The sequence below is a fragment of the Nuphar pumila genome, chromosome 8, assembly GCF_984573655.1.
Source record: "Nuphar pumila chromosome 8, dmNupPumi1.hap1.1, whole genome shotgun sequence".
Lineage (NCBI taxonomy): Eukaryota > Viridiplantae > Streptophyta > Magnoliopsida > Nymphaeales > Nymphaeaceae > Nuphar > Nuphar pumila.
In genome coordinates this window covers 74530281-74542838 of record NC_143256.1, presented here as the reverse complement: position 1 = coordinate 74542838, position 12558 = coordinate 74530281, and positions in this window count along the sequence as shown.

Here is a 12558-nt window from a genome sequence, read left to right as displayed (position 1 = left end):
CCATAGTCCGAGGTATATCGGTAGGTGCTCAAGGATGTTGGGGAAGCCATTACCTTAAAAACCGAAGAGATATCTTATATGCCACGTACTTCGAGCTTCGGCTTGAGTATATCGGCATACCTTGATTGGAATCAGATGATATAAATCTTAGAGTTAGGATTAAGGTCCTATCAGCCATTTCAAATATTGCATATAGAGTCAGCTTTGAGGAGTGCTATTTGTGCATCATTGCTTGTTTATCTATGATTGTATGATATTTTATATATATCTTCCTTATATTTTCCAAAAACCTGGGTATATACTTCAAAATTTTCTCTTTTTTCTAAAACCCAAGTGTATTTTTCTTCTTCTTCTACATTTCTTCAAAAAATTCTTCTGATCCTGCTTGCAAGTTCTTCAAATTTTAAATCCTTACCATTTATTCTCAAATTCCATTTTTCCTTTTATTTTCTTCTGTTTTTATATTCTTGTTTATATTTTCATAAAAATCTCTTTCTGTCAAGAGATATCCTTTTCAAAATGGTATTTTCTTTCATATTTTAGTTGGTTACTCTCCCTCGTGGAGTAAACAACACAATTGTCACAAATTTTGTGGTGACTCAATCCCTAGTAATGGGCTACAATTGTTTAGATTTCAACCTAAATCCTCCCTCTTGTCAAAACTTCTCCAAAAAGTTTCTTCGGTCTAAAAACCTCCTCTTTTCTCCGCAGAGGGAGCTCTGATATTTCAAAAATGGTCACGACAAGAGGAAGAAAAGAAACAGTTCCTCAACTTAGCGACAGTGAGGCGGAGGAGATAAGCTCTCCTAAATCAGTCAGGGAACAGAGTCAGAACAAGAAAGACGACATTGACCCCGCTATGTATGATATGTTCCAAAAGATGATGGCGAGGATGATGTCAGAGCAAGCCGAGGCCAAGCTGAAAGAGGCAGTTCCTAAAAGCAAGCTGAGGAAGAAGCCTGTAAAGAAGCAAGTCAGAATCATCAGAAAGAAGGTGCAGCCAGACACTACTTCTGAGGAATCAGAGTCAGTCGAGGAAGAGTTGGAAGAGGAAGAGCAAATTGTCTACAAACAGAATCCTCCAAGGCAGTCCATAAAAATAGCTGCAGAAGAGCCTGAATCCGTCAACAAGCCCAAGTCTGGGGCTCCAGCAGAGGACCTGATGAGCAAGCAGATGAAGGAGATGAATCGAGCTATTAAGGATATTCAAGCCAAGGGTAAGGGCAAGCAGACCTACACCGGCGAAGATTTCTATGATGGTCTAGATGGGGACGATAACTTGGAGAATCTTCCCTGTAAGTTTCTCAAATTTGACGAGACTGGCAACCCTAAAGCCCACTTGGCCACATTTTATGCAGAGTGCAACCGTTTTAGGAAAGATAACAGGGCTCTGTTCATCTGTTTTCCCCGCAGTCTGGAGGGTGTAGCAGCCAGATGGTATGCTGACCATGTAAATCCTACCGAACTATGAGAGTTCGATAAAGTAGTAAATTTGTTCATCGAGAGCTTCTTATTCAACACTGAAGCCTCACCTACATTAAATCATCTTTACAACCTGAAGCAAGGAGAGAATGAAAGAGCAGGTGATTTCATTCACAGGTGGAGAAGCACCTGTAATAAAATGAAGGTACCCATTCCTGAGGAGCACGCATTACAGGTGATCCTCAACAATTTCTCTCACCCCATAAGGAGCCTCATCGCCACTTCCCCGGCGAAATCCTTCATCAAGTTGAATGAGCGAGCTGAATGGCTCGAAGCAGAGATAAAAAGCGGGCTTTACGAGGGCACACCTCTGGTCAAGAATGTCCAAGACCAGAAGAAGAAGGCGCAGTTTGCTCATTCAGTTGACACCTCCTGCAATAATCTTGGCAGCAGCAGCAAGGGAAACAAGAACAACAGTGGCAGTGGTCCGAGAATAGATCAAGGAAAGGGGCAGAAGGAGAAACCCTTTAAAAACATTGATAAACCACTTCCAATTGGCCTTCAGCAAAAGGGTGATCTTCAAGAGAAGCCCAAGTACATCAAGTGGGAGAAAGATCGAGTCTTCACTCCGTTGTATGAGAGTTTAGAAGTGATTATGAATTACCTTTTGAAGCACGGGATGATCAAACTCCCTAAGATCGCAGATCCTCCCATTATGTTGGGAAAGTTCAAGGACCAATTCTGCAAGTATCACAGGGCAACAGGGCATGATACAGAGCATTGTTTTGTCCTAAAGCACATGATACAAGACTGCATTGACAGAAGTGAGCTGATAGAGGACGAGGAAGAAAAGCAGCCAGCAGTCCTGACAGAACCATTCCCGGACCACTCAAAGAATTGATAAAGCCAAAGTTTTTTGTTTGCTTTCGTCTCTTTTTGTTAGTTGTCTTGTAGGGGCTAGTCAGTCCAGTCTTCTATGAGTCTTTTCCTTTTAAATTCTTGTAAATATTCGGTTGTTATCAAACTTTTGCTTATCAAATGAAATGTCAATTTCCTTTATATCTTTTATAATGCTTCTTTTTTCTTTGCCATATTAGGGCATTTTAATTCCCGTTCTTTTCAGAATGCAGGGCAATCCTGACATCATTCATGAGAGAAATGATATTACCTATGAGGGCTTTTTCAAAAATCATGAAATTTTAAAAAAATCTTCGTTATCACCATGGAGTTCAAATATCCCTTGGTCTAACCTTTGACAAAAAATCAACCCTCATGTTGATCATGTCTTCAAAAATAAGTTTTTCAAACCATTATATTGAAAGATCAACCCTTGTGTTGGTATTATCTTCCAAAATGAATTTTAAACTTTTATATTCAAAGATCAATCCTTGTGTTGATCTTATCTTTCAAAATGGACTTCAAATCTTTATAGATCAAACCTTATCTTTCAAAGTGGATTTCAAATCCTTTATATTCAAAGATCAATCCTTGTATTGATCTTATCTTCCAAAATGGATTTCAAATCTTTTTATTCAAAAGATCAACCCTTGCGTTGGTCTTATCCTCCAAAATTGATCTCAAAGCTTTTCAAAGATCAACCCTGGCGTTGTTCTTATCTTTTAAAATGGATTATAAATCATCATATTCAAAGATCAATCATTGCATTGGTCTTATCTTCCAAAAATGGGTTTTAAATCATTATATTCAAAGATCGACCCTGTGTTGGTCTTATCTTCCAAGATTGGTTTTTTAAGCATTACCTTCAACGATCAACCCTTGTATTGATCTTATTATCGATTTCGAACTGTTATTTTTAGAAATCAAATCTATTGTTGATCTAATTTTTCAAAATTAGGTATTCAAAACCATTGCCTTCGAAAATTAACCCTCATGATGATCTCTCATGTTTGGTTTAAAGGATCAGATCTCGCGCTGATCATTCTTCTTGTGGTGGATTTTCTTCCCCCAAAATGATTTCTCATTTATCCTTTAAATAAACATTTTCCTTCCAAGATCCCATATGCAGGCAGGATCAGAAAAACTCTTTTTTCTCAAATCTTGTAAATCTTCAGTTAATTTTGATATCTTTATCAGTTTCATTCATTTTATTCATATTTTTATCAAGTTTACATGAATTTTATCAAGTTTATCAAATATTTTCTCAAAATTCCATTAAATTTTATCAATTCCCTACCCTTTCAGGTTAAGGGATAAACCCGATGCCTCTTTTCAGTGAGGTATTCTTTTTATATCTACCCCTTTTAGGTTAAGGGATAAACCTGACCCTCGTTGTCCGAGGTGTTCCCATTCAGGATAAGGGATAATCCTGAAACCCCTCGTAGGAGCAATAACGCTACCTATGAGGATTCTTTTGTAAATACAAGTTTTGCCAATCTTTATTGATTTTCTAGATTTATATCAATTTCCCTTTCATTAAAATTTTCTTAAAATTCTATTTTGTTTCCCATTCAGGATAAGGGATAATCCTGAAACCCCTCGTAGGAGCAATAACGCTACCTATGAGAATTCTTTTGTAAATACAAGTTTTGTCAATCTTTATTGATTTTCTATATTTATATCAATTTCCCTTCATTAAATCTCTTTAAATTCTATTCTTTTTCCCATTCAGGATAAGGGATAATCCTGAAACCCCTCGTAGGAGCAATAACGCTACCTATGAGAATTCTTTTGTAAATACAAGTTTTGTCAATCTTTGTTGATTTTCTATATTTATATCAATTTCCCTTTATTAAATCTCTTTAAATTCTATTCTTTTCCCCATTCAAGATAAGGGATAATCCTGAGATCACTCATAGGGGCAACCATGTTACTTGTGAAAATTCTTTTTACAAAAATAAATCAATTTCCTCAAATGTTCTACATTCTTTTTCAAAAGTTCTATATCCTTTTTGTCTTCTCAAAGTTTATTCTTTTTATATTCCCCGTCACATACCTGGTCCATCTAAATCATAGATCATAAATTCTAAATTTTGTCATATCCCTTCTAAATTCAAGTCTCAGGTTATCTCTTCATAAAATCTTCTATTTCCCCTTCAGGTTAAGGGATAAACCTGAATCATTCTTTTTCTAAATTTTCTTCAAAATATCTATTCTGTTTAGGATAAGGGATAATCCTGAAACCCCGGCCATTCTTCTTTCTTCAATCTCTAAATATCTTAAATAGGCCGATCTCCTTCCCGACTCTCGGTTGAAAAACCTAGTGTTCGCACTGGTTTTTTTGCTAAATTTTCAAATCTAAAGATCAAGTTCAGTCCTCGTGCTGTTTGTTCCTCAGAAAGTCTCAATCTTAAATCAAGCCATTAAATGAAATGTCCCAGCTACTTCGCTGGTCGTTAAATGAAATGTCCCAGCTACTTCGTTGGTCGCTAAATGAAATGTCCCAGCTACTTCGCTGGTCGTTAAATGAAATGTCCCAGCTACTTCGCTGGTCGTTAAATGAAATGTCCCAGCTACTTCGCTGGTCGTTAAATGAAATGTCCCAGCTACTTCGCTGGTCGTTAAATGAAATGTCCCAGCTACTTCCTGTTGAGAAACTCGGTTTTGATGTCACATAATATGATACACTGTCTCATTTGATTTTATATGATATGATAATATGTTCTCTTGAAATAATGTTATATTATGACTGAATATGTTTTGCCTTAAATCTAACGAGTATTTGATGCAAGGATATCTCACCCAATAAGGATGGAGACTTCCTGTTCAAGTACAACTATGGTGCAATCATACTCCTTGAAGAAAAGCTTGATGAGCCATGCTTTCCTAAAGTTCAAATGAAGAAATCGGCTACCTCAAGATGAAGATTTTTTTCTTCTTTAGAGTCATATGTAACAGAACCTTCAGGAACTTGCATATTGCATATTACATACTCATTCATAAAAACTATATCATAAAAGTATACGATAGTTTCAAAAAGATCCTTTTTTGAAAACCAATAAGTGTACCTTCTTACAACCTTTTATGAAAAAGATATTTTGTCATATAATAATTGTACCTTCTTACAACCTTTTATGAAAAAGACATTTTGTCATTGTACCTTACACTATATACAAGACAACCTAAAAAAAGGAATGTAGGAAAAAGACAAAAAAACATAACATCGACTATATGGAGAAAATAAATAAAAATGACTACAAATAAAATATGTTTTTGAAAAGACTTTAGTTATCCTCTTTAATGAAATGTTTCTTAATACAAGAAGAAGACAAACATAAATCGGCTACACATAAGAAAAACAAATATTATATGTTTTTAAAAGGACTCTAGTTACCTTTTTTCATAACCATAGAATGTCGACTTACTTGAAGTCATCATTCTCTCTACAAAGCGTTAAATGCCTTCTGTAACAAATCCTTACTAAATATCCTTCCCAAAGAATGTCGACCTTCTTTTGGTCCTCATTCTCTCTGGAGACTTTGAAATACACAACATAAAGAAAACACTTGACATGACTATGTACAAATAAATATCTCAAAGCACTCATAGTACTTACACTCATTTAAAGTAAAGAAGTACTAATGTACCTCAAATCATTAATTAGAATAAAGACAAAACTACAACCCAACGTTCAATGTACTATTGTAAGAAATAGATTTTTTATATAAAATATGTATTACCTAAAAATAATACAACGACTAGTGTACCCTCTATTTCACCTTTATGGAAAAAGGCATTCTCAAACTTCTCTAAAAAATGTTTTTGAAATGACCTAACATTTCACATTTCAAAAAGTTACAATTCCAAAATGTAACAACTACTTTTTATAAGCTATATAAACACACACAAACAAACTATTCAAAACAATGGAATGAAATAGACGTGTGAGCTTACAAAGAGAAAAATTTCTATTCGAGATTTGAAAAGAGAGCCTTGAAAAAGAAAAAGAAAGAAAAGAGAAAAAGTCAAGTCCAGCTCTTTGACAAAGAGTATCCTCTGAGTGACAAACAGAACATTCTTAGAATCCTTCATTCGTGCATTCATATCATTTTGAAGGTTCTATAGGAAGTATTGTAACTCTGTTGTTCACTGTATTCCTTCTTTGTTTAAAGAAGTAGACCTCTGTGAAAGAGGGTGTTGCCCTTCTCTGTTGAGAGAAGAAGACCTCTTGGGAAGAGGGTGTGCCCCTTCTCTGTTGAGAGAAGAAGACCTCTTGGGAAGAGGGTGTTGTACTATTTATCCGGTGACTCGGATGTTATAGTGGAAATCTCAAGTGGTTTGCTTGGGGACTGGATGTAGGTCTGGATATTGACCGAACCAGTATAACTTTTGTGTTTTATGTGTTGTGCCTTATTGCTTAATTATTTTATTTTATCGATCATTATCATATTTCACTATTCACCCCCCCTCTAGTGGAATTTCATTTGGTATCAGAGCAGGTTTGCTGGTTTCGACGTAACAAGTCTTCCAGCACAAATGGCATCTATCTCTTATGCTCGTGATATTGAAGGTCAACACGCATCTCGTCCTCCTTTCTTCAATGGCTCCAACTATGGATATTGGAAGTGCAGAATGGCTATCTTTCTCAAATCCATAGACTTTGCTGTATGAAAAATTGTTGAGCATCCATACACATCTCCATCCGCAGACTATAACTTATGGTCTGATGAAGAAAAGAAAATGGCAAACCTAAATGCAAAGGCTATGAATGCCTTATATTGTGCCATTGATCAGAATGAATTCAACAGAATATCTATATGTGAATCTATATATGACATTTGGCATTCTTTGGAGGTTATTCATGAAGGAACCAACAAAGTTAAAGAAGCCAAAATATCATCTCTTGTTAGAAAATATGAGTTGTTCAAAATGAACAAAGATGAACCCATCACAGAGATGTTTACCAGATTCACCAACATCACCAATGATCTGAAATCTCTGGGTGTAACATATTCCCAGACTGAAAAGGTGAAGAAAATCTTGAGATCTCTCACAACTGATTGGGAGAAAAAGACTACTGCTATTGAAGAAGCTCAAGATTTATCTAAACTTACATTGGACGACTTAATAGGCAATCTTATGGCCTATGAAGTCCACATGAAAGAAAGAAGGGAAGAAGAGCAACCACTAAAGAAAACTCTAGCTTTCCCAGCCCTATCTGAGAATGAAGACTCAGATAAAGAATCAGAAATTGCGCTACTTACCAGAAAATTCCAGCGCTTTATGAGAAGGAACCGGCTTCCAAACAAGCACAAGGAAAGAAAAGATCTTAAAGAAGATCCCATGTGCTTTCAGTGTAATAAGCCAGGCCACTTAAAACGTGACTGTCCCCTTCTCAAAAGAAAATCCAAAACTGAGGAAATAAAGAAGAGGTTCTTTAAGAAAAAGGCTCTGCATGCTCAATGGGATGATTCAGAACCATCCACTAGTGAAGAGTCAAGTGATGATGAAGCCGAAACTGCAAATATGTGCTTCATGGCAAACGAAAGTTCGGTAAGTGAAATCTCTGATTTTTCCTTTGAAGAACTTCTAGATGCTTTTCAAGAACTATTTGAAGAATCTAGAAAATTGAGTTTCAAAAATAAAGTTTTAAAATCTGAAAATTTAAAGCTTTCTCAAGAGAATGAAAAACTCAGCAGTGAAAATTCCGAGTTGAAAAAGAAAAATCTTATGCTTATATCTGAAATTTCTTCTACTAGCTCCAAAACTAAAAATATGCAAGTAGAAATTTCAGAGCTAAAAAGTAAAACTGAGAACCTCATGAAAACGGTTTTCAAGTTTACTAAAGGTAAAGAGAACTTGGATAAACTCTTATCCTCTCAGAAGGTCTCTTTTTACAAGAATGGTATTGGCTATTCTCATTTCAAAAAACCTTCTTGTCTAAATCAAAAGACCACGTTTGTGAAAAGTTCATCTGAACCAAATAAGGAATATTATAATGATAATCTTTTTAACTCCTCTAAAGAGATAGACAAATCCAAATCCAAATGGATATGGGTTTCAAAGTCTAACAAAAAAGGACCCGATTGGGTACCAAAAAGGAGATTTACTTAATGTTTTGCAGGCTCCAAAGAAGAAGAACAGATGGATACTAGATAGTGGATGTTCAAAGCACATGACAGGACATCCAGACCTTTTTGCTGTTCTTCATCATAAAGAAGGAGGAACCGTCACCTTTGGAGATAACAACAAAGGTTTGATAATTGGTATTGGAAATATTGGTAACATAGACAAACCTCTTATCAAAGACGTTCTCCTTGTTAAAGGCTTAAAACATAACCTACTAAGTATCAGTCAAATGTGTGACACATGTTATAATGTTAGCTTTAATCATGATGCATGCCTCATAGCTGACACCAATGAAAACATCATCTTAAAAGGTATAAGAAAGAATAATATAGATGAACTATACCTAGAAAACATCACAGAACATTGCCTCATAGCCAATAATGACACTCAACATCTATGGCACATGAGAATGGGCCATGTCAATTCTAAATACATGTCTAAACTAGCTAAAGATAAGTTAGTACGTGGGTTACCCAACATATCTTTTAAAAAGGATTATTTTTGTGATGCATGTCAATTAGGAAAATTGTCAAAATCTTCTTTCAAATCAAAAAATGTCATTTCAAGTAAAAGACCTTTAGAGCTTCTCCACCTGGACCTCTTTGGTCCTTCTAGGGTAGCTAGCCTTAATCAAAATAGATATTCTTTTGTCATTGTAGATGATTACTCAAGATTTACTTGGGTAATATTTTTGAAAAACAAAAGTGACACGTTTTGTCAGTTTGAAATCTTATGTAAAAAATTACAAAACGAAAAATCGTGTTCTATTGTTAAAATCCGTAGTGACCATGGAGGAGAATTTGAAAATGAACTCTTCGAAAATTTTTGTAACTTGCATGGCATTTCTCATAACTTTGCCTTTCCTAGAGCTGCACCTCAAAATGGTGTAGTAGAAAGAAAGAATAGAACCCTTCAAGAATCTGCCAGGACTATGCTCCAACACAATAATCTTGCAAAATCTTTTTGGGCAGAAGCTGTTAATACTGCATGCTACATAACAAATAGAGTTCTCATTAGACCCTTATTAAATAAAACTCCCTATGAACTATTCTATGACAGAACTCCAAGAATAAACTATTTCAAAGTCTTTGGATGTAAATGCTTTATCCTAAACACAAAAGATAGCCTGGATAAGTTTGATGCTAAATCTGTTGAAGGCATATTCTTAGGATATTCAAGTCATAGTAAAGCATACAGAGTTTTCAATAAGAGTCATAATACTATTGAAGAATCTATGCATGTTAGTTTTTGTGAATCTATTGATCAATCTGTTCATATACAAACTAATGATGATGATGTTGAAAGTACAGATTTATTTTTAGATAACACAGCTAAGTCTAATGAAGATGATCACCAAAGAACCTTTGTCGATATCAAAGATCATCCTCAAAAGCAGATTTTGGGAGAACTAACAAAGGGGGTTCAAACTAGAGCTCAGCTAGAACGGATTGCAAACATGGCATTCATTTCTCAACTTGAACCAAAGAAGATTGATGAAGCCATCATTGATGAGTTCTGGATGCTAGCCATGACTGAAGAACTAAATCAATTCCAAAGAAATGACGTTTGGGATCTTGTACCTAGACCAAAGGATCATCCAATCGTTGGGACAAGATGGATCTTCAGAAACAAGCTAGACGAAACAGGTAATGTTATAAGAAACAAGGCCAGACTAGTAGCTCAAGGATACAACCAGGAGGAAGGTATTGACTTTGATGAAACATTTGCTCCTATTGCTAGACTTGAATCTATTAGAATGCTCTTAGCATATGCAAGCTATATGGATTTCAAATTATTTCAAATGGATGTTAAAAGTGCTTTCTTAAATGGTTTTATAAATGAAGAAGTCTATGTAAAACAACCTCCAGGATTTGAAAATGAACAATACCCAGATCATGTTTTTAAACTCAAACGTGCTTTATATGGTTTAAAACAAGCACCTCGTGCTTGGTACGAAAGACTTAAAACCTTTTTATTAAAAACTGGTTTTTCTGTTGGCAAAGCCGATTCTACACTATTTGTCAAAGTAGTGAATAATCATACCCTAATTGTTCAAATTTATGTCGACGACATCATCTTTGGATCTTCTAACAGCACTCTCTGTGAAGATTTTTCTAAGTCCATGCAGAAGGAATTCGAAATGAGTATGATGGGAGAACTCACCTACTTTCTTGGACTGCATATTAAGCAAACCAAGGATGGAGTTTTCATCAATCAATCTAAGTATGCTCGTGAACTTCTGAAGAGGTTCAACATGAACTCAACTGCTTCAAAATCCACTCCTATGAGCACTACTACTGTGTTGGACAAAGATGAAGATGGTAAGTCTGTTGATACAAAGGTATACCGAGGTATGATAGGATCACTTCTTTATTTAACTGCTAGCTGTCCAGATATAATGTTTAGTGTTTTGCTTGTGTGCTAAATTTTAGTCAAATCCAAAAGAATCACATCTTAAAGCTGTAAAAAGAATAATGAGATATTTAAAAGACAGTTGATTTTGGATTATTCTATTCAAAATCCTCTACATTTGATCTAATCTCATACAACGATGCTGACTTTGCTGGAAGTAAATCTGACAGAAAAAGCACAAGTGGAACATGTCACATGCTAGGGCACTCACTAGTATCATGGTTCAGTAAGAAAAAAAACTATGTATCATTATCAACTACTGAAGCCGAATACATTGCTGCTAGCCTAGCTTGTACTCAAGTCATCTGGATGAAACAAACTTTAAAAGATTTTGGTTTAAATTTTGAAAATACAACTATTTTCTGTGATAATACGAGTGCTATAAACCTATCTAAGAATCCTATTTTACACTCATGAACTAAGCACATTCAAATAAGACACCACTTCTTAAGAGAACAAGTCTTAAACAACATAATTAAATTAGAATTCATACCCACTAATCAACAGTTAGCAGACATATTCACTAAACCATTAAAACATGAAGACTTCACACGAATTAGAAGAGAACTTGGAATATGCAAACTAAGTGACTTATAAATTAATCACACTTATTATAATACTTCTTATAAGTCTTGTTTAAATCTTATTTTAATTTGCTTTCCTTCTTATCGATTTTAGTTAGTCAAACTAAGTTTCCATATTCACGTATTCTTATAAGACTCATTATTTATGTCATTTAACTTGTCATCTTTCAAGTACACATCCATTATAACTCATTGTCCTATCTCCTTTCTCTCATATCCATAAGAACTAATTATATTAAAAGCCATCATAACAATGTTCACATCACTCAACTCCTTTATTATTTTTGTCCTTTTATAAAAACTTTTCTTACGATAAATGGTCCTACTTAGGTTATGAGAACTCATACTCTTCATTAGTTAAAATCGAACGACTATTTAGTTCCTTTAAAAGATCTAGTTGCTATATTCTCACGTAAATTGTTTTTTTTTACTATATCATCTGTTATATCATAGCCCTACAAACTATCTATTATCATCTCTTTCGTATACAAATTAAGCCTCCATTCTTGTCAACTCTTGTTTAAAACTTAACCTTGTCGAGTTTTTTTAAGAATATAAATAATAATTCATAAATATTTCTTTGTCTCCTCATTTCATCTCTCGAATACGTTTTTTTTATTATACATTTTTTAATCCGACTCCTACATGTCTATTCTTATTTCAATTCTTATATATTTTTAACTCTTTCTCCTTCTTGTCTCATCATTTCTCTTACCACTAGTCAAAGTCAAAATGTGTCCTTCTCATATCCACGTATACTCATAAAAATTACAAATATTAATCATGAAACATTTTTTTTTAAAAAAAAAAGGCACTCTTTTCTTTAAAATGTCATATCTTTCAAAGTACACATCACATGATCACCCTATGACCTTTCTTTCCATCCGTGACCTTGCTTCTCTCTTATTGTATATCCCTCTAAAATCGAGAACCTTTAAAGTCTTGTCTCCAAGCAAACCTTTATTCTAACTTTACTTTATGTCATATCTAAATCAAGTAAATATTGTCCTTTATCATCTTTCTCTCATCTCTAGATATCCACACCATCTTTTTATCTCCATTCACGAATTTAGAATCCCTCCACATAGAGTAACAAGTTGTTTGTTTTGTTAGG